The sequence below is a fragment of the Dipteris shenzhenensis genome, chromosome 17, assembly GCF_047967505.1.
Source record: "Dipteris shenzhenensis isolate YYH24624 ecotype China chromosome 17, Dip_SZ_1.0, whole genome shotgun sequence".
Taxonomy (NCBI): Eukaryota; Viridiplantae; Streptophyta; class Polypodiopsida; order Gleicheniales; family Dipteridaceae; genus Dipteris; species Dipteris shenzhenensis.
In genome coordinates this window covers 36,133,767-36,157,605 of record NC_141612.1, presented here as the reverse complement: position 1 = coordinate 36,157,605, position 23,839 = coordinate 36,133,767, and positions in this window count along the sequence as shown.

The window sequence follows — 23,839 nt, the reverse complement described above, 5'->3', positions numbered from 1 at the left end:
AATATTAGTCTCTTTTTAATAATCTACTCATTTATTATAAATTTTAATTAGTACTTAATTTATTGGTGGGAGAAGTTATCTGATCAAGTACTAATCAGATGGACATGCCAAGTTATCCTTTGCATGGTTGATTGAGCATTAAATACTATTTTTGCTCTAGTGTCATGCACATCCGTAAAAAAACACAAGCCTGCTAGGTATGTTATCCGATCAAGCACTTATGGGATGGGTGTGCCACTTTGCATGTAAGTAAATTCCACCTAGTTGAAGGTGTGTGCAAAGTATTGTGCCCATTGGATATGCTTTGCATTGTGGATCAAGCATAAAACACCGTTTTTAGCTTAGTGTCATGCACAACCATATAAAAACACAGCCCTAGGTGTGTTATTCAAACAAGTACTTATCGGATGGGGGCTCCACTTTGCACACAAGACCGTTTCAACTACATTGAGGTGGTGCAAAGTATTGTCACCATCAGATATGCTTTGGATGGTCGATTACGCATTATACAATGTTTTTCTCGTAGTGATATGCACATCCGTAAAAAAACACGCCCTTAGGTATGTTATCTCACCAAGTACTTATCGGATGGGTGTGCCTCTTTAAGAACATTTCAATACTACCTAGGTTAAGGTGTAGGAAAAGTATTGTGCCCATCGGATATGCTTTGCATGGTCGATCGAGCATTAAATACCATTTTCGCCTTAGTGTCATGCACATCCGTAAAAAAACACGCTGCTAGGTGTGTTATCCGATCAAGTACTTATGTGATGGGAATGCCACTTTGCATGTAAGTCAATTCCACCTAGTTGAAGGTTGATGCAAGATATTGTGCCCATTGGATATCCTTTGCATGATCGATTGAGCAATAAATACTATTTTTGCTCTAGTGTCATGCACATCTGTAAAAAAACACGCTGCTACGTATGTTATCCGATCAAGAACTTATGGGATGGGAGTGCCCATTTGCATGTAAGTTAATTCCACCTAGTTGAAGGTGTGTGCAAAGTATTGTGCCCATCGGATATGCTTTGCATTGTCGATCAAGCATAAAACAACCTTTTTGCCTTAGTGTCACGCACAACCATGAAAAAACACGGTCCTAGGTGTGTTAATCAAAGAAGTACTTATCAGATGGGGGCTCCACTTTGCACGCAAGTCCATTTCAACTACGTTGAGGTGCGTGCAAAGTATTGTCACCATCGGATATGATTTGCATGATCGATCATGCATTATACACCATTTTTTCCCTAGTGATATGCACATCCGCAAAAAAACATGCCCTTAGGTGCATTATCTGACCAAGTACTTATTGGATGGGTCTTCCTGTTTGAGAACATTTACATACCACCTAGGTTTTGGTGTAGGAAAAGTATTGTGCCCATCGGATATCCTTTGCATGGTCGATCGAGCATTAAATGCTATTTTTGCTCTAGTGTCATGCACATCCGTAAAAAAAACACGCTGCTAGATATGTTATCCGATCAAGCACTTATGGGATGGGTGTGCCATTTTGCATGTAAGTCAATTCCACCTAGTTGAAGGTGTGTGCAAAGTATTGTGCCCATCGGATATGCTTTGCATTGTCGATCAAGCATAAAACACCATTTTTGGCTTAGTGTCATGCACAACCATGAAAAAACACGGTCCTAAGTGTGTTAATCAAACAAGTACTTATCGGATGGGGGCTCCAGTTTGCATGCAAGTCCATTTAAACTAGGTCTAGATGAGTGCAAAGTATTGTCACCATCGGATATGCTTTGCATGGTCGATTACGCATTATACAACGTTTTTCCCGTAGTGATATGCACATCCACAAAAAAACATGCCCTTAGGTATGTTATCTGACCAAGTACTTATCGGATGGGTGTGCCTCTTTAAGAACATTTCAATACCACCTAGGTTAAGGCGTAGGAAAAGTACATGGTCGATCGCGCATTAAATACCATTTTTGCCTTAGTGTCATGCACATCCGTTAAAAAACACGCTACTAGGTGTGTTATCCGATCAAGTACTTATGCGATGGGTATGCCACTTTGCATATAAGTCAAATCCACATAGTTGAAGGTGTGTGCAAGGTATTCTATCCATCAGATATGCTTTGCATTGTCGATCAAGCATAAAACACCGTTTTTGCCTTAGTGTCATGCACAACCATATAAAAACACGGCCGTAGGTGTGTTATTCAAACAAGTACTTATCGGATGGAGGCTCCACTTTGCACGCAAGTCCGTTTCAACTACGTTGAGGTGCGTGCAAAGTATTTTCACCATCGGATATGCTTTGCATGGTCGATCACGCATTATACACCATTTTTTCCCCGAGTGATATGCACATCCGCAAAAAAACACGCCCTTAGGTGTGTTATCTGACCAAGTACTTATCGGATGTGTGTGCCTCGTTGAAAACATTTCAATACCACCGAGGTTGTGGTGTAGGAGAAGTATTGTGCCCATCGAATATCCTTTGCATGGTCGATTGAGCATTAAATACTATTTTTGCTCTAGTGTCATGCAAATCCATAAAAAAAACACACTGCTAGGTATGTTATCCGATCAAGCACTTATGGGATGGGTGTGCCACTTTGCATGTCAGTCAATTCCACCTAGTTGAAGGTGTGTGCAAAGTAGTGTGCCCATTGGATATGCTTTGCATTGTCGATCAAGCATAAAACACTGTTTTTGGCTTAGTGTCATGCACAACCATGAAAAAACACGGTCCTAAGTGTGTTAATCAAACAAGTACTTATCGGATGGGGGCTCCAGTTTGTACGCAAGTCCGTTTCAACTAGGTTGAGATGCATGCAACGTATTGTCACCATCGGATATGGTCTGCATGGTCGATTACGCATTATACAACGTTTTTTCCATAGTGATATGCACATCCGCAAAAAAACATGCCCTTAGGTATGTTATCTGACCAAGTACTTATCGGATGGGTGTGATTATTTAAGAACATTTCAATACCACCTAGGTTAAGGTGTAGGAAAAGTATTGTGCCCATCAGATATGCTTTGCATGGTCGATCGAGTTTTAAATACCATTTTTGCCTTAGTGTCATGCACATCCGTTAAAAAACACACTGCTAGGTGTGTTATCCAATCAAGTACTTATGCGATGGGAATGCCACTTTGCATGTAAGTCAATTCCACCTAGTTGGTGTGTGCAAGGTATTGTTCACATCGGATATGCTTTGCATTTTCGATCAAGCATAAAACACCGTTTTTGCCTTAGTGTCATGCACAACCATATAAAAACACAGTCGTAGGTGTGTTATTCAAACAAGTACTTATCGGGTGGGGGCTCCACTTTGCACGCAAGTCCTTTTCAACTACATTGAGGTGCGTGCAAAGTATTGTCACCATCGGATATGCTTTGCATGGTTGATCACGCATTATACACCATTTTTTCCCGAGTGATATGCACATCTACAAAAAAACACGCCCTTAGGTGTGTTATTTGACCAAGTACTTATCGGATGGGTGTGCCTCATTGAGAACATTTCAATACCACCTAGGTTGCAATGTAGGAAAAGTATTGTGCCCATCGGATATCCTTTGCATGGTCGATCGAGCAATAAATGCTATTTTTGCTCTAGTGTCATGCACATCCATAAAAAAAACACGCTGCTAGGTATGTTATCTGATCAAGCACTTATGGGATGGGTGTGCCACTTTGCATGTAAGTCAATTCCACCTAGTTGAAGGTGTGTGCAAAGTATTGTGCCCATCGGATATGCGTTGCATTGTCGATCAAGCATAAAACACCGTTTTTGGCTTAGTGTCATGCACAACCATGAAAAAACACAGTCCTAAGTGTGTTAATCAAACAAGTACTTATCAGATGGGGGCTCCTGTTTGCACGCAAGTCTGTTTCAACTAGGTTGAGATGCGTGCAAAGTATTGTCACCATCAGATATGCTCTACATGGTTGATTACGCATTATACAATGTTTTTCCCGTAGTGATATGCACATCCGCAAAAAAACACGCCCTTAGGTATGTTATCTGACCAAGTACTTATCGGATGGGTGTGCCTCTTTAAGAACATTTCAATACCACCTAGGTTAAGGTGTAGGAAAAGTATTGTGCCCATCGGATATGCTTTGCATGGTTGATCGAGCATTAAATACAATTTTTGCCTTAGTGTCATGCACATCCGTAAAAAGACATGCTGCTGGGTGTGTTATCCGATCACGTACTTATGCGATAAGAATGCCACTTTGCATGTAATTCAATTCCACCTAGTTGAAGGTGTGTGCAAGGTATTGTGCCCATCGGATATGCTTTGCATTGTCGATCAAGCATAAAACACCATTTTTTCCTTAGTGTCATGCACAACCATATAAAAACACGGCCGTAGGTGTGTTATTCAAACAAGTACTTATCGGATGGGGGCTCCACTTTGCACGCAAGTCTGTTTCAACTACATTGAGGTGCGTGCAAAGTATTGTCACCATCGGATATGCTTTGCATGGTCGATCACGCATTATACACCATTTTTTCCCGACTGATATGCACATCCGCTAAAAAACACGCCCTTAGGTGTGTTATCTGACCAAGTACTTATCGGATGGGTGTGCATCTTTGAGAAAATTCCAATACCACCTAGGTTGAGGTGTACAAAAAGTGTTATGCCCATCGGATATCCTTTGCATGATCGATCGAGCAATAAATACTATTTTTACTCTAGTGTCATGCACATCCGTAAAAAAACACGCTGCTAGGTATGTTATCCGATCAAGCACTTATGGGATGGGAGTGCCACTTTGCATGTAAGTCAATTCCACCTAGTTGAAGGTGTGTGCAAAGTATTGTGCCCATCGGATATGCTTTGCATTGTCGATCAAGCATAAAACAACGTTTTTGCCTTAGTGTCATGCACAACCATGAAAAAACACGGTCCTAGGTGTGTTAATCAAACAAGTACTTATCGGATGGGGGCTCCAGTTTGCACGCAAGTCCGTTTCGACTACGTTGAGGTGTGCGCAAAGGATTATCACCATCAGATATGATTTGCATGGTTGATCACACATTATACACCATTTTTCCCCTAGTGATATGCACATCCGCAAAAAATCATGCCCTTAGGTGTGTTATCTGACCAAGTACTTATCGGATGGGTGTGCCTCTTTGAGAACATTTCAATACCACCTAGGTTGCGGTGTAGAAAAAGTATTGTGCCCATCGGATATCCTTTGCATGGTCGATCAAGCATTAAATACTATTTTTGCTCTAGTGTCAAGCACATTCGTAAAGAAAACACGCTGCTAGGTATCTTCCGATCAAGCACTTATGGGATGGGAATGCCACTTTGCATGAAAGTCAATTCCACCTAGTTGAAGGTGTGTGCAAAGTATTGTGCCCATCGGATATGCTTTACATTGTCGAACAAGCATAAAACAACGTTTTTGCCTTAGTGTCATTGACAACCATGAAAAAACACGGTCCTAGGTGTGTTAATCAAACAAGTACTTATCGGATGGGGGCTCCACTTTTCAGGCAAGTCTGTTTCAACTACATTGAGGTGTGTGCTAAGTATTGTCACCATCGGATATGCTTGGCATGGTCGATCATGCATTATACACCGTTTTTCCCCTATTGATATGCACATCCGCAAAAAAACACACCCTTAGGTGTGTTATCTGACCAAGTACTTATCGGATGGGTGTGCCTCTTTGAGAACATTTCAATACCAACTAGGTTATGGTGTAGGAAAAGTTTGGTGCCCATCGGATATCCTTTGCATGGTCGATTGAACATTAAATACTATTTTTTCTCTAGTGTCATGCACATCCGTTAAAAAACACGCTACTAGGTATATTATCCGATCAAGCACTTATGGGATGGACGTGCCACTTTGCATGTAAGTCAATTCCATCTAGTTGAAGGTGTGCACAAAGTATTGTGCCCATCGGATATGCTTTTCATTGTTGATCAAGCATAAAACACCGTTTTTGCCTTAGTGTCAAGCACATTTGTAAAAAAACATGATCCTAGGTGTGGTATCATATCAAGTACTTATCTAACCAACACGCCACTTTTCATGCAGCTCAATAACACCTAGGTTGAGGTGGGTGCAAAGTATTGTGCCCATCGGATGTACTTTGCATGATATATCACGTATTAAACTCCGTTTGTGCCTCAATGTCATGCACAACCATAAAAAAACATGCTTTTAGGTGTGTTATCCGACCAACTGCTTATCAGATGGGTGTACCACTTTGCATGCAATGTAATACCACAATTTGTGAGACTCATGCAAAGTATTGTGCCCATCAGATATGCTTTACATTGTCGAACATAAACACTGTTTTGGCCTTAGTATCATGCACAAAAAACGCGGTCCTAGATGTGTTATTCGACTAAGTACTTATGGGATGGGTATGCCACTTTGCATGTAAGTCAATAATACCTAGGTTGAGATGTGTGCAAAGTATTGTGATGATCAGATATGCGTTGCATTGTCGATTAAGCATAAATCAGCATTTTTGCCTTAGTGTCATGGACAACAACCAATAAAAAACATGGTCCTAGGTGTGATATTCTAAAAAGTACTTGTCAGATGGGGGAGCCACTTTGCAAGAAAGTCAATTTCAACTAGGTTGATGTGCGTGCATAGTATTGTGTCTATCGGTTATGCTTTGCATGGGGGATCACACATTATACACCATTTTCTCCCTAGTGTTATGCACATCCGTCAAAGAACACGCTCTTAATAGGTATATTATCATACCAAGTACTTATTGAATGGGCGTTCCACTTTGCATAGAATACCATACCACTGCTTTTGAGGCATGTGCAAAGTATTGTGCCCATCTGATATGCTTTACATGGTAGATTGAGTATTAAATACCGTTTTCGATCTTGGTGTATTTTTCAAACACGATCCTAGGTGTATTTTTCAAACAAGTACTTATCGGATGGGGATGCCACTTTGCACACAAGTCAATACTGCCTAGGTTGAGGAACGTGCAAAGTCTTGTGTCCATTGGATATGCTTTGCATAGTCGATCACACATTATACACCATTTTGTTCCTAGTGTTATGCACAATCGTCATAAAATACGTTTGGAGGTGTGTTATCCGAACAAGTACTTATGGGATGCGTGCACCACTTTGTATGCAAGTCAATACGACCTAGGTTGAGGTGTGTACAAAGTTTTGTGCCCATCAGAGAAATGTAGATGCAATAATATTAGAAAATTCTCGGTATGTGTATATGTGTGTGTGTGTGGCCAACAATTTTGATATAACAAAGTAAACACCTAGTGCACAAATTATGCACTTCATACCTTGAGTAAATAAGCTTGTTGATGAGGATAAATATGCCCTTGAATAAAAGCACAGTTGTTGTATGACCACAATAGGATCGCTTTGACACCTGTGATTTTGCCCACATGTAAGTTTGCAAATAGTATAAAAAATCATATAATAATATATTAATAGTTTGCAAATGTGTATAGCAAGTGAGTAATGGGAAGTGGAAGTGGGAGTGAGGAGGGAGGAGTGGAATGGGAGAGGGAAGTAATAGGGGTGTATGATAATAAGTATAAAAAATAGTATAATAATATATTAATAGTTTTCAAATGGCAAGTGAGTAATGGGAAGTGGAAGTGAGAGTGGGGAGGGAAGAATGGAATGGGAGAGGGGAAGGTAATAGGGGAGTACGATAATAAGGGAGTGAAATGAGTGAGGAGAGTTAATAGGGGATTAAAAAAAAAGGGTGAGATGGGGAAATATGGGATTTTGGGAAATGGGAGGAGTATGGGACTTGGTGGAAATGTGGGATGGGAGTGGTGGCAATGGGGGAGGAAGAAGAAATGGATGGAGGGAGGGCTAATCATAAGATTGGGATGAGGGATGGGGGTCCAATGGGAGAGGGGGAGTAATGGGAGCCAATGGGAGAGGGGATAAATGAAAAGCCAATAGGAGAGAGAGGGGAGGAATGGAAAGCCAATAGGAGAGGAGGAGGAAAACCTAATTTTTCTTATATATAGTCTTCCTTCTTCATTCATTCTCCCCTCATTTCATTCATTGAAGCAAGAAAGCAAGGATGATCAAGAAAGCAAGGAAGATCAAGAAAGCAAGGAAGATCAAGAAAGCAAGGAAGGAAGAACAAGAAAGCAAGAAAGAGCAAACTTACAAACTTTTTCCAGGTACTTGCAAATTTTTTTGATTAATTCTTTATCTAGATTTTTTTTTTAAATTTGAAGAGAGAGAAACTAGAGAGAGAGAGGAACTAGAGAGAGAGAGGTTCACCAGGAGGGGAGGAGAAGGAGAGGATGGAGAGGGGGGAGGGGAGAGGATGGAGAGGGGGGAGGGGGGAGGAGAAGGAGAGGATGGAGAGGGGGGAGGGGAGAGGATGGAGAGGGGGGAGGGGAGGGAGGGGCAGGGGGTGGGGTGGAGGGAGGGAGAGGGGGGGGGGAGGGGGGGAGAGGGGAGCCGGGTAGGGAGCGGGGGGAAGGGAGGGGCAGGGGCGGCGGCGGGGTCGAGGGAGGGAGGGGGGTGGAGGGGGCGGGGGGAGGGGGTGGTGGGCGGGGGCTGGGGGAGGGGGGAGGGGGTGCCGGGCAGGGGCGGAGGCAGGGGTGCCGGGTAGGGAGGGGGGCGGGGACGGGGGGAGGGGGTGGCGGGGGCGGGGGCAGGGGCGGGGGTGTTGGGTAGGGAGGGGGGGAGGGAGGGGTGGAGGCGGGGGCCGGGTCGAGGGAGGGAGGGGGGAGGTCTAGCGGCCGCGGCCGCCAGGACCCCCTGGAGGGGGGAGGGGAGGGAGGGGGTGGGGGGGGGTTTGGGGTCGAGGGAGGGAGGGAGGGGGGTCTGGCGGCTACGGCCGCCAGGGGGGTGGGGGGTCGAGGGAGGGAGGGAGGGGGGGGTCTAGCAGCCACGGCCGCCAGGGGGGGTGGGGGGTCGAGGGAGGGAGGGGGGGGTCTGGCGGCCACGGCTGCCAGGAACCCTAGAGGGGGGAGGGGAGGGAGGGGGTGGGGGGGGTTGGGGTCGAGGGGGGGGGGGTCTGGCAACCGCGGCTACCAGGACCCTGGAGGGGGGGGGAGGGGAGGGAGGGGGTGGGGGGGTTGGGGTCGAGGGAGGGAGGGGGGGTGTGGCGGCCATGGCCGTCATGGGGGTGGGGGGGGTTGGGGTCGAGGGAGGGAGGGGGGCGGGGGGGGTCTGGCGGCCGCGGCCACCAAGACCCCTGGAGGGGGGAGGGGAGGGAGGGGGTGGGGGGGTTGGGGTCGAGGGAGGGAGGGGGGCGTCTAGCGACTGTGGCCGCCAGGGGGGGTGGGGGGGTTGGGGTCGAGGGAGGGAGGGGGGCGAGGGGGGGTCTGGCGACCGCGGCCGCCAGGACCCCTGGAGGGGGGAGGGGAGGGAGGGGGTGGGTCGAGGGAGGGAGGGGGGGGGTCTAGCGACCGCGGCCGCCAGGGGGGGTGGGAGGGGTTGGGGTCGAAGTAGGGAGGGGAGGGGGGGGTCTGGCGGCCATGGCCGCCAGGACCCCTGGAGGGGGGAGGGGAGGGAGGGGGTGGGGGGGTTGGGGTCGAGGGAGGGAGGGGGGGGGGTCTGGCCACCACGGCCGCCAGGGGGGTGGGGGGGTTGGGGTCGAGGGAGGGGGGGGGTTATGGCGGCTGTGGCCACTAGGACCCTTGGAGGGGGGAGGGGAGGGAGGGGGGAGGGGGGGTTGGGGTCGAGGGAGGGAGGGGGGGGTCTGGTGGCCACGGCGACCAGGGAGTGGGGGGGGTTGGGGTCGAGGGAGGGAGGGGGGCGAGGGGGGTCTAGCAGCCGCGGCCGCCAGGACCCCTGGAGGGGGGAGGGGAGGGAGGGAGTGGGGGGGTTGGGGTCAAGAGAGGGGGGGTCTGGCGGCCACGGCCGCCAGGACCCCTTGGAGGGAGGGGGGAGGGGAGGGAGCGGGTGGGGGGGGTTGGCGTCGAGGGAGGGAGGAGGTGGGGGGGGGTTGGGGTCGAGGGAGGGAGGGAGGGGAGGGGTGGGGGGGGTTGGCATCGAGGGAGGGAGGGAGGGGGGGAGGGCGGGAGGGGAGCGAAAGGAGAGAGAGGGAGGGGAGAGGAGGGAGCGAAAGGAGAGAGAGGGGAGAGAGAGAGTGAGGGGAGGGAGAGAGAGTGAGGGAGAGAGAAGCGAGGGAGTAGAGGGAGAGAGTGAGGGAGAGAGAAGCAAGGGAGTAGAGGGAGAGAGGTTGAATTCTTATAAGAGCGACAAATAAGATTTGACTTAGGAAAAGAATGAAAGGGACTTACGAGAAGAAAGTATCAAGAAGAATGTTAAACACAAATTTGAATTCTTACAACTAAGAGTAGAACTATCACGAGCAAGAGTGACAAATAATATTCTTGCTCAAATAAGATTTGACTTACTATCACAAGCAAGAGCGACAAATAAGATTTGACTTACGAGAAGAATGAAAGAGACTTACGAGAAGAAAGTATCAAGAAGAATGTTGAACACAAATTTGAATTCAAAAGGAACGTACGAGAAGAAAGTATAAGAAGAATGTTGAACACAAATTTGAATTCAAATTTATAATGAATTCAAATTTCCCTCTGTTTTTTGAAAATTCAAATTTATGCATGGGAGGAGTGGGCTAGTTTTTCTTATATATACTCTTCTTTCCATTCATTCATTCTCACTCTCTCCTCATTTCATTGAAGCAACCAAGAGCTGAAGAGAAAGGATAAGCAGAGCCTTATTTTTTTCACTTTTTCTAGGTACTTGCTTTCTTTTTCATTCATCTTGTAATTCTTTTTCTTTACTTACAATTCTTTTTCAATTAGTTTCTTGTTAAAGTTTTTGAGTTTTATTTCTTAAAATTCATCTTGTAATTCTTTTTCTTTACTTACAATTCTTTTTCAATTAGTTTATTGTTAAAGTTTTTGAGGAGGGGGGTTTTTTAGAAGGCATTACAATTCTTTTTAAATTAGTTTCTTATTTGAGTTTTTGAGTTCTATTTTAATTAGTTTCTTATTTATATTTGAGTTTGTAAATTTGAGAAATGAGAGAGAATAGGGAGGGAGAGAAAGAGAGAGGAGAGAGGGAAAGAGAGAAATTAAGAGAGAGAAGAGGGGCTCTTGGTGGCCGTGGCCACCAAAGGGAGAGAGAGAATAGAAATGAGAGAGAGAATAAGAAATGAGAGGAGTAGGGAGGGAGAGAAAGAGAGAGAGAAGAGAGGGAGAGAGAGAGAGAGATTCACAGAGAGAAGAGGGGCTCCCTAAATGAGAGAGAAGAGTAGGGAGGGAAAGAAAGAGAGAGGAGAGAGGGGGAGAGAGATTAAGAGAGAGAAGAGGGTCTCCTGGCGGCCATGGCTGCTTGAGGGAGGGAGAGAGTAGGGAGAGAGAGGGAGAGAGAGAGAAAGAGAGAGAGGGAGAGAGAGAGAGAGAGAGAGGGAGAGAGAGAGAGAGAAAGAGAGAGAGGGATAGAGAGGGAGAGAGAGAGAAGTTTAAGAGAATGAAACGTGGCGAGAGGATAGAGGGAAAGAGAGAAATTAAGAGAGAGAAGAGGGACTCTTCGAGGCCGTGGCCACCAAAGGGAGAGAGAGAATGAGAAATGAGAGAGAAGAGTAGGGAGGGAGAGAAAGAGAGAGAGGGAGAGAGACAAGAGATTAAGAGAGAGAAGAGGGGCTCCTTAAATGAGAGAGAAGAGTAGGGAGGGAAAGAAAGAGAGAGCTGAGACATGGCTGCCAAAGGGAGAGAGAGAATGAGAAATGAGAGAGAAGAGTAGGGAGGGAGAGAAAGAGAGAGAGGGAGACAGACAAGAGATTAAGAGAGAGAAGAGGGGCTCCTTAAATGAGAGAGAGGAGTAGGGAGGGAAAGAAAGAGAGAGCTGAGAGAGGGAGAGAGAGAAGAGAGTCTCCTGGCAGCAATGAGAGAGAAGAGTAGGAAGGGAAAGAAAGAGAGGGAGGGAGAGGGAGAGAGAGAGAGAGAAGAGAAGAGGGAGACTTAGGGAGAGAGAAAGAGAGAGAGGGAGAGAGAGAGAGAGAGAGAGAGGGAGGGAGGGCTGCCAAGAGAGGGAGGTAGAGAGAGAGAGAGAGAGACTTCTCGCGGCCGTGGCCACCAAGGGAGGGAGGGAGGGAGGGAGGGAGGAAGGCTGAGAGAGATTAAGAGAGAGAATTCAGAGAGAGAGAGAGACATAGAGAGGGAAAGAATGACAAATCCTAGTGGCCAAGAGGATAGAGGTAGGGAGGTAGAGAGGGTAAGAGAGAGAGAGAGAGAGAGAGAGAGAGAGGGAGAGAGAGAGAAGAGGAGAGAGAGAGAGAGAGGAGAGAGATAGAGAGAGAGAGAGAGAGAAATAATTACAAATCCTAGGGAGAGAGAGAGAGAGAGAATGAAAAATCTTAGCCGCCATGGGAAGGAGAGAAAGAGAGACTTGAGATAAACTAAGAGAGAGAATGATTGGGATGAGGACAGAGAGGGAAACACATAAGAATTGTCAGAGAAAGAGAGAGAGATTAAGAGAGAGAATGAGGTGTCTTGACTATGGCTACAGAGAGATTTAGGAGCCGAGAGAGAGAGAGAGAAAGTAAAGAGAGTTTTATATTATACTTTTAAAATTTTATAAAAGAGTGAATTTATGGTTTGTTTTGAAGATGAGATAATATTATTATATAAATTCATCTTTTAAATTGAAAAATGTTAACTTTTCTTTAGATACTTGTCCTTCATTTCTCTCACATGCAAGTTTAGCCTCTACATCAAAACCCCTTCTTTTGCATATTTAAGCCTCTTAAACCACAGCACATTAAAATGAACACAAAAAAAGAAATTATTTATTGCTTTTCTTCGCTTCAACGGTTGGTTTAGCATAGTTTAGCATAGATTAGATTGCCTTAGAGGAGAGACGATTCTCCAAGTTGCCAATCGAAGCCATGCTCAAATTTTTCTAACTAGTTTCTAATCGTTGTCAGTCCCTTCGCTCACATGCGGTTTAACACTCATAACATGCTATTAAATAAGAACTTTTACCATCTACCAAGAAGTTTATCAGTGGGCAAATTGCATGAGCAGATATCAGTGGATAGATTACATATATCAGTGGACAGATTACATGTCATGGGATATATTGGAGCTTGATGACTATTGGTTATTTTTATTGCATTTGTATAAATATTTAAGCTCCTTTATTGTCATAAAAAACCTTGTAAAGCCTTCTATGCTATTTTTTATGTTTATTGTCATATGAAGTGCCTTGTAATAAACTCGACCATCCCAACCATTCACTATGTAACGAGTATCAGTGGGCTGCATAAGTGGATATCAGTGGAACAGTTTTTAGTGGGTAGATTGCATCAGTTGGGTATCAGTGCACAGATATCAATGGATGGACAGATTACATGTCATCACGAAGATTGAAGCTTTATGACTAGAGGGCAAATCAATGGATGGACAGATTACATGTCTTCACAAAGATTGAAGCTTTATCACTAGATGACATTTTATATTACTGTAAAGCTTTATTGGCTAATTTTTTTACATTTGTACAAATATTTAAGACTTGTAAAGCCTTCTAGGCTATTTCCCACATTTATTGCCATATGAAGCCTTGTAAAGCCTTTTGGGCTATTTCCCACATTTATTGTATCAAGTTTTGTATATTGTACTTTACTTGTATGTATCTAAATTCTTCATTATCTTTTCTTGTAGGATTATGGACCAATCAACTAATGTGGTGGCTATCCTAAATGACTCTGAGATCAGAGAATGGGTTTCTGATGTCACTTTGAATTTCAAAGGAAAGGAATATAGCCCCAATGGCTTTGGTAGGTGGACTCGATATCACATGGGCAAAAGAGCTTGGTTTCTTCATCAAAAGGAAAAGAGACTCTTTCTACTTATGTCAAAAAGGGAGTTCAATGGTGTTGAAGATCCATGGGATGCTACTTTCTTCAAAAAAGATATGACTTCAAGCCTTGTGGTAGGCATAATGATAGAGCCAAAAGAGACCTTTGTGGATATTTTTACAAAGAGTTCAGATCCTGAAGTTGGCGGTCTTCATATTGTTGTGTCAAGGAGAGACTCAAAGACCTTTGTGATGCCTCCTCCTCAACCATCTAAGCTTCCAGAGCTGCAAAGTGCATTGGAGACTCTTTCATATACTTGGGAGCAATTTCCTAGTGTGGTGGCAAAAAGGATGCATGCAAAGATAATGTTTGAGTACTTTCAAGATGCACAATATGCTCCTCATATTCAAGGATCTTCACATGAAGGAGATAAAAAAGCTCATACTTCGATGCAGGGACAAGAAGAACAGGCACACTGTCACAAATGTGTAGAACATGAGCGCAAACTTTTAGAGCAAGAAATGGTGGATGTAACTAAGGATGATGAAACACAAGCCTTGAGTGCACGGGAATTAAAAAAAATTAAAGAAGATCAAGGTCGATCCACTACAATTATGCTAGAAGCTCTTGCTAGCAAACCATGACATGAAATGCAAAAGGCTAATACTACAAGAGCTACGGTTCCAAGCAGTAAAAAAAGACATCCCACTGTAGAGAGAGATAATGTGGATGAAAAATGATTGAAAGAAGAGAAAGATGAAGAAGACTCAGAACTCGAGGCTGAAGATGATCAGGATGAACTCACATCAATCAAAAATCTTAATCTGCGTCTTAATGAAGCAGTTACAGATGATGATGTCGGATATATCTGTAAGCCACAACTATTCTTTATCAATGAAGTTTCTAGCGATGATATCCATAACTTCATTGATAGAATAGTATATACCACCATTAGCAAAGTGGCAATTTGCAACATTGTCATTTTTGTTGATAAAAAAGACAAAGAAGCCATGCAGGTTACTCTAGAGCGAGCATATTCATCAAATTTGAAGATCTATAGTGGTGTTTATGTAGCAAAGAGAGGCAAAAGAGAATGTGCATAGCGATTCAATCTCTTGAATCATTCTTTTTGTATATGCAGAGTCCCAACCCTGATCACTCCTTACAAAAGAACATAAGAGGGAATTCAAATAATTTGAGATTGATGCTAGAAGAGCAAGATATTCCCAGGTCCATACATTATCAAAAAAACAACTATGGAAGTCTTGCAAAAAGTGGGAGTCTCTTGCTTACCATGATGGAGAATTTGCTTCCGGCAGGTTGGGAGGTAACCTTGTGTAGGATGGGATATTTATTTGAGGATCTCCTCAGAAAAGGCAACTCCACAAATATTATTGAAAATAAGCATTTCATGGCTTATTTTCAGCTTCAAGCAGATCTAACCATAGGCTATGAAAAAGAGATAGACCACAAGGACACTGATGACATGGATGATTACCTTGAAGATCATAATGTCCCAGTTGATGATGATGAAAATATGGACTTACATGACCCGTTTAGAGAGAGGTTGGTGGATGAAGACAAACATGATGATGCCTTCTTTGATAATTATGGCTCACAGGGTTATGAAAAAAGCCCACTACGACAATAGTTAGCGATATGAACTCTCTATTTCTCAACTAAATACAATTTTTTAAATAAGATTTAAATTTAAAGATAATGAATCTAATCTCTCATATTTGTTTACAGGCAATAGAGGAAGAAGAAATGGATGAAGTCAATATGGAGGCACTCCCTTCTACTTCAACAATGCAACCACCTCTAAATTTGATTGAAGAATCCCATGAGCACAAGAGCTTTAAAGACACCATGGAAAAGCAGAATGACCCCAAACAGAGAATACAATCTATGATAGAGACCCATTCTGCAAATTTAGCTGCATTGGATAAAATGGAGAGCTCATTTGAAGTTGGGATCATTTTGAAACAAGAACCTCAGTATTTGAGCTTTGGTAGAGAGGAGGTTTCAATCCTCTCCAATCCTTTAAAAGAGGTTAATGACAATGTTATCTTGGCCATTCTCAGGTAACGTTTGTTTATTTTTTGCTACTTCAATGAGCTAACATTTGTTTATTTATTCACAGTGTAGTTATATATCAGTTTCCTAGTGCAGAATGCAAATCAATTCTCAGTGCAGCATCGTGTCTACATGCTCGATGCTCTCCTTTCTTCTATTTTTAGCTCTCCTCAAAAGACTATAGAAGATGTTTGTACTTGGTTAAGCCCTTTGAATTTAGATGGGGTGCGAGTCATCTTAATGCCTTATCATGAGGCATAAGTATCAACTCTAACCTTATTTTTACTATTTCTTTGGCAAGTTTGTGTAAAACAATAATCATTTTTATTCTGGTCATGTAGCTCACATTGGAGTCTGATCGTCTGGGACCTTGAACTCAACCGTTTGTGGTTTGTGAATTCAATGGAAGGCTATCATGCCAACTCCCCAAGGTAATTATTCTCTTAATATTTTTTATACTTTCTTATTTTGTATCTTATAATCATGACATATTAATATATTTAATATGTCATGATGGACAATGCTACATATCGGCTAGTATCTGCTGTCTAAACAACCAGTCTAAACAACCACGGAGCAACAAGACCAAGTAGAATTCAAAAGACGTATGCCAGTGGAGCAAAAAGATGGGCACAGTTGTGGGTGGAGAGTTGCCTACAACTGCATGTTGTTTCTTAAATAGATTTTTGATTTGGAGTTACCAGTCAAAATGGAATCATATACAGAAGCCGATCTGCTAGCATTTCAGGCTGAGAGTATTCAGCGTCTAATTGCTACCATTGGGAAACAACCTGAAAATATGGCTACATTGCAACATGTATAAAACCTTATCTTTATACTTGTATGCTTGTTCAAGCCTTTAATTGGGATGTGTAAATCTCATAACTTTTTTATATTTTCCTCCAAGAGGAGAAGAGACTGAGTCTAATGAAAGCATGCTATCTTTATACTTCTATGATTATTTAAACCTTTATTTTTATTTAGGATGTGTAAATCTCATAACTTTTTAAACTTTTCCTCCAAGAGGAGGAGAGACTCACTCTAATGAAAGCATGTATGAAACCTTACTTTTTAAATTTTTGCTCTAAGCGGAGGAGAGACTCACTCTAATGAAAGCATGTATGAAACCTTATCTGCTTGTTTAAGCCTTTATTTGGGATGTGTACATCGCATAACTTTTTTATATTTTTATAGCAGAAGGAGGATGTAGAAGACATAGCAAGTGAAGAAGAATATGATGTAGACTACTCTCTCAATAAGATGAGTCATGAAAATATGAATCTATTGGAGTAGATTGGAAGTTCATTCACCGCTATGTTGTTAATTCGAGAACAACGCCATTTTTTTGAATTTGGTGAAGAAGAGATTTCAATCCTCTTGAATCCTAAGAAAGAGGTTAATGTCGAAGTCATTACAACCATCCTCAGGTTTGATGCAGCCTTTTCCTTGGCTTTATACTTTGCTTATTTTGATTAAACCCAAGAAGCTAATACTTTTTTTTTTAATATAGTAATGTTATAGCAAATTTTTTGCAAAATATACAAAGCGTTTCATATATGCTCGATCCTCATATTTCGGAAGTGCTTAGCAACAAAGAAGAAACCATAGAGGATGTTTGCAAGTGGTTGAAGCACGTTCCTATGAATGACGCACGAATTATTTTTACAGCATATTATGAGAAGTAAGCATCAAACCCTACTTGTTTTTTCTATTGCATTGCTAGAATTGTCTCAAACACAGTAATTATTCTTTATTGATAATGCAGCTCACATTGGAGTCTGGTAGTCATGGACATCTTTGCGAAGAAGTGCCTCTTTGCCAACTCAATGACATCCATCCATGGCACTGTGTTAGAGTTACTCTACAAACATGGCTTCATTAGAAGAATTGGGAAGCTCTTTTAATGTTAGGGTTATGATTCAACATAGACCTCAGTATCTTGAATTTGGGGGAGAGGAGATTTCAATCCTCTCTAGAGCTTCAAATGAGGTCAATAACAACGTTATGATGGCCATTCTCAGGTTTGATACAAACTTTTTCTCTGCTTGATAATTCAATATTTTGATTAAATCTAATAAGCTAATATTCATTTATTTGTTGGTGCAGTATAGTTATCTCACGATTTGGTAGAGCCGTACAAAACCGTGTGTATATGTTGGATTCCCTCCTTTCATGGCAACCTTTATTTTCATCTTATACTGGCAACATTGTGTTAAATAATAATGGTTCTTAATTATTCGTGTAGGGAACATTGGAGTCTGGTGGTTTGGGACCTTGAAGACAACTATTGTTGGTTTGTTAACTCGATTGCAAGCTTTCATGGCTCAGTGCAAATGTAAGTATTCTATTAATCTATTGTTACTTCTATATTATGTACCTTATGTAATAGACACACTAAGTTTTTTTAATATGTCATGATGAGCAGGTCGATTGAGAAGTTGGTATCTGCTATCAGAGAAACAGGACAGTACAAAGACTCGGTAGACTTCCAAAAGCATTTAGTAGTAGAGCAGGAAGATGGGCATAGTTGTGGGTGGAGAGTTGCCTACAACTGCATGTTGATTTTCAAAGAAATTTTCTCACTTAAGCCACAGATCTCATCAGAAGACTCTTTGGAGCTCAAATATTCAGAGGAGGATATACAATTTTTTAGGGCTGAAATCATTTGAGACATAATTGCTGCCATTAGAATACAATGTGCAACTGAAGCAATATCAGAGCTTGCATTTAAGGAAGAGGAGACTGAGTCTACTGTGAAAGCACTGTACACTACAGAAGAAGTAGAGACTCAGTGTACACCTACAGCACCACAGCCTCCATTGGAAGCATCAGAAGAGTTGCCACAGCCTCCGCTTGCATTTAAGGAAGAGGATACTGAGTCTACTCTGAAAGCACTAGATACTACAGAAGAAGTAGAGACTGACTAGAGCACCACAGCCTCCATTGGAAGCATCAGAAGAGTTGCCATAGTCTCCACTAGAAGCATCAAAAGAGTTATGATGCATGTATGATGTTGTGTTTGTATATATGCATGAGGAGCGTATTCTCATGATGTTGTTTACTCCATGAATATTATGGTTGACATTTATTTGTTGCAATGTATGAATCATGATGTAGTTTTTGTTGATTATACACCAATTTTTGACTTATTACTTAAGTGGCATTTAGTCATGATATTTATATATTTATTTCATGCACACAATTTTATGATATGAATGTGTGATGATGTGATTATTAGGAAATATAATCTTTTGTGATGAGAATTTTGATATGAATATGTGATGATGTAATATTTGTAATATATTTCATGGCAAAGTATCAATTCCCAATGCTCCACTCACTTAAAGTACAGCATTACCAATGCTCTGCAAAATTTTATTCAGTTGGACAGTCTCCACTCACTTAAAGTAGAGCATTTCCAATGCTTCTCTCACTTTATTCCAACCCTTATCCTTATCATAGCAAACACATCGTGCCTTAGTGCACTTGTAATCTTCCATCGTAGTCCTTCCACAAACACTCTCTTATTTCTTACATCCTAGTCCTTTTGATTAACTTGTATTCATCTTTCACTTTACGTCTTCCCTCACTTTCTATCACTCTTGAAGGAGGGACAGCTCACTGTGCATCCCTCGCTATTGCTCCTTCACTCTCCTTCTCCCACTTTCCCTCTAAGACAATGACTAGTTACTACCTGACTTCATTTACTGAACTCAAATTCTGTCTTAGATCTCTTTTGTATGGACCAATGAAGGGAAAATCATTCGAGGAGGATATGTTACGCACATGGCTGCTTGATTTGAACTCAACAAAAGAGGTGAATATCCTTAGCTTTCTTTTTCGCTTCTTTTAATCATGTACTTCTTATGTGAACGAGTTAAATTTTGGTACAGGATATGGCGGTGGCTAGAAGCTGTATTGAAAAAAATGGTGAAGATGAGGAAAGCCAAGAGAGAAAAGAAGAGTTGTTGAATCCTTACAAGTCGGCGGAAGATTCGAAACAAGTTGTGAGGAGAGTCTGTGAGGAGATTTGCGATGCCAGCCCTGGTTACGCATGGCCTGCAAGTTTAAAGTCTGCTTGTTTTCATGAAGCTAATGCCATAGTAGGCAATTTCGAGGACATATGCTCTCTCTAATGACTTAATAGTCAAGTGATGGAAATTTAATTCTATAGAAATTTAAAGTAACTGTGAAATTTAATTCCATAGACTTATGTGTAACTGTAATAGACAAGAAATGAAACTACAATTCCATAAAGACTTTTTAGTTCTCTAATGTAAAGTTGTAATAGACAAGAGAGACAAAGATGACATCTTCTAGGCTGAGCTACTGGAAGGTGTTTTTTAACACCATATGGCTTTGAGTTATATGATCTACTTCTTGTACAAATATGTCATGCTTTTTTTAAAATGTACTCTAGTTTTTTTTCTAATTTGATTTTTTAAATTCTTACTTTTTGTCTCTTTTAACAACATGAAGTCCTCTTTTTTTAATGTACTCTAGTTTTAATAACATGTCACGTCATTTTTTCTAATTTGCTTTTTTAAAATCTTACTTTTTGACTCAAAGTTTTATTTTATAAGAGCCTCTTTTTTTGAAATGCTTTATCCAAAATTATCTAACAAAACAAATTTGGAAAGTGACTAGTCCAAAATTAATGAAATAGGTGTTTATTATTCATGGGCAGTGTACCAACCACATCTATAGCTAACAAGTCATGACATAAATGCACAATGGTCACCCTAGCATATCATGAGTGGAGCTCAATATCTCAACACTCCCCCTCGAGCTCAATCCCAATTCCTGCACACCAAGCAGGTCTCTGAACTTGTGTACCTTCTTTGCATCCAATGCCTTCTTGAATATGTCAGCTACCTGATCCTCTGTGTTGACATAAACTAGATCAATAAAACCTACTAGAACCTTCTCCCACACATAGTGATAATGCACCTCAATGTGCTTTGTTCTAGCATGATAGAGTGGGTTATTTGCCAAGTGTATACTGCTTATGTTGTCACAATAAATGACAACTGGCCCATCTGTAGACTAATGCATATCATAAAATAGCTTATGCAACCAAGCTACCTCACATGCAGCCATTGCTACACCCATATACTCAACCTCTGTGCTCAACAAGGTAGCTGTAGGCTGTTTCTTGCTGCTCTAAGTGACTACAGCACTCCCAAAAGAGAACATATATCCACTTGTAGATCATCTATCAAAAATACTACTAGCCCAATCAGCATCAGTGTATCCATGCAATTGTATTTGAACCCCAGTCTCATAAAATAGTCAGTAGTACAATGTGGACTTCACATACCTCAGTATGCGTCTAGCCGCATCCAAATGCGGTTTCCTTGGAGCCTGCATAAACTAACTTGCCAACCCAAAAGCATAGCTCAAATTTGGCCTGGTAATAGTCATATAAATCAAACTTCCTACTATGCGTCTGTACATAGTAGGGTCTTCCATAAGCTCACCTGCATCTGCGCTCAACTTCACATTCTACTCCAAAGGAACTAAAATAGGCTTACAACCTATCATCCCATATTTGGACAGCATGTCCAATCCATACTGCCTCTACAAGAGCCATATCCCACTTGTGGATCTAATCACCTCAATGCCCAAGAAGTAACGCAGCTCTCCCAAATCCTTCATCTCAAACTTCTGCTTCAATAGCATTTTCACATGAAGGATATCTTCATCACTATCACTTGTGATGATCAAATCATCAACATAAATGACACGCAGCATAATACCTTTCTCTGTTTTTCTCACATAAAGTGAGAAATCTGCCTTGGAAATCTGAAAGCCAATAGTGACAAGATACCATCCTATCTTGTCAAATGATGCTCTGGGTACTTGATTCAAGCCATACAAGGCTTTCTTCAACCTGCAAACAAACTCAGGATGAACAGCATGAACATAATCTGGTGGCTACTCCATATAGACCTCTTCTTGCAAATCACCATGCAAGAAGGCATTATTTACATCCATCTGATGTAAAGACCATCCCTTTGATGCAGCCATAGCAATGACTACTCTTACAGTTGCCATCCTTGTAACCAGACTGAATGTTTCTTCATAATCAATGCCATATGTCTGTGCATACCCCTTGACAACTAATCTTGCCTTGTATCTGTTCACAGAACCATCTGCATTGTGCTTCACCTTATAAACCCCCTTGCGGCCAATTGCATTCTTGTCTTTAGGCAAAGGCACCAATTTCCATGTAGCATTTGCTTCCAAGAAATCCATTTCTTCATCCATGGCTTTCTCCCATTTTTCTTTTCTTATGGCTTGCTCAAAAGAAGTGGGTTCTGGTTCATGTATCACTTTGACCATATAGGCATAGTGAATGGCTGTAAATCCATCATATTTCAGCCTCTATCCATAGGATACCTAGCTCTGGTAGACCTGCGCAAAATAGGCTCACTACCAGGTGCTCTCAAAACATCCCTTGTCTTTCTTACTCCAGGTTTAACAACAGAAGGAATACCCTTGAACTCATCATCAAGGCTCTATTATGAGCCATTGGATTCACCAATAAGAGTGACCTGCATTCACATCAACCATGGGCTGATCTACTTTCTCTTTTCCTTTTTGTGATACTTGCATACCACTATCTGCATTGCTTTGAGGAGATCCTTCTGATCTCAATCTGCTTATCCATGGTGAAGTATGTGAACCACTGCTAGAGGACACTATAGGTCCACTAATATTTTGTGATTGCATGCTGTGAATTCTGTGTAGCATTACCATTTTGTGCATCTACATCATCAATCACATTTACTGTTTTTTACTAGCTTCTCATCTCATCAAAAGCAACATCTCTACTCACTGTACACTTACGAGTAGAAGGGTTATAGCATCTATACCCTTTCTGCTGGCAGAGAATAACCAATAAAGATGCACATCTCAGCTTTTGGATCCAACTTGGATCTCAACTCATCTGGCACATGAACATAGGCAATGCAACCGAAAACTTTCAAATGAGAAATATCTCGTTTCCTACCAGTATACCTCTCCTCTGGTGTCATGCCATGTATTGCTGTAGTGGGAGACTTGTTCATTATGTAGAATGCTGTAGCAACTGCTTCAACCCAATAATAATCTGGCAAGTCTTTTTCATTGAGCATGGCACAAGATACCTCTCCAATATGCCTGTTTTTCCTTTTTGCAAGTCCATTTTGCTGTGGGGTATGACTGCATGAATATTGCTGCTTTATGCCATGCTCTTGTAGGAAACTTGCAAACTCATTTGATAGGTACTCTCCCCCTCCATCTCACCTTAGGCATTTTATTTGCAGGCCTGTTTCTTTTTCAACCATAGCTTTAAAAGCTTTGAAATTCCCAAACACTTCACTTTTCTTTTTCATAAAATACACCCAAACTTTTCTGCTGTAGTCATCAATAAAAGTGACAAAATAATGACATCCTCCAATAGATGCAGCTTTAGTAGTCCACACATAAGAGTGGATTAATTCCAATGGCCTCTTACTCTCTTAAACATGTCTAGGAAATGGTTTCCTTGCCTATTTTTCAAATTGACAGGCTTCATATACCTTATGCATTTCTACAAACTTGAACTTAGGCAATCCTGTAACAATATTTTGGGCCTGCATTAATTTAAGTCAATGTACATTAACATGACCAATGCGTTTATGGCAAATATCAATATCTGCAACTACACCGGTCCCATGTGCAAACATTGATGCACCCAATTCAGGCATCTCCACATCCAACGTAAACATCCTGCCCTTCTTCTTCCCTTTTTCTATCAAGCGAAATTTATTTTTCATATCCTCAACAAAGCATCCATGAGGACTAAATCTTACCTGCAAGCCCTGCTCAACCATTTGACCAATAGAAACTAGGTTCTTGGTGATATTCAAGACATGAAATACATCAGACAGGTATTTCTTTTTTCCATCCTGCATAAACAAAGAAATTTTTCCAATCTACACTATAGGATGTGCAGTATCATCACCAGTC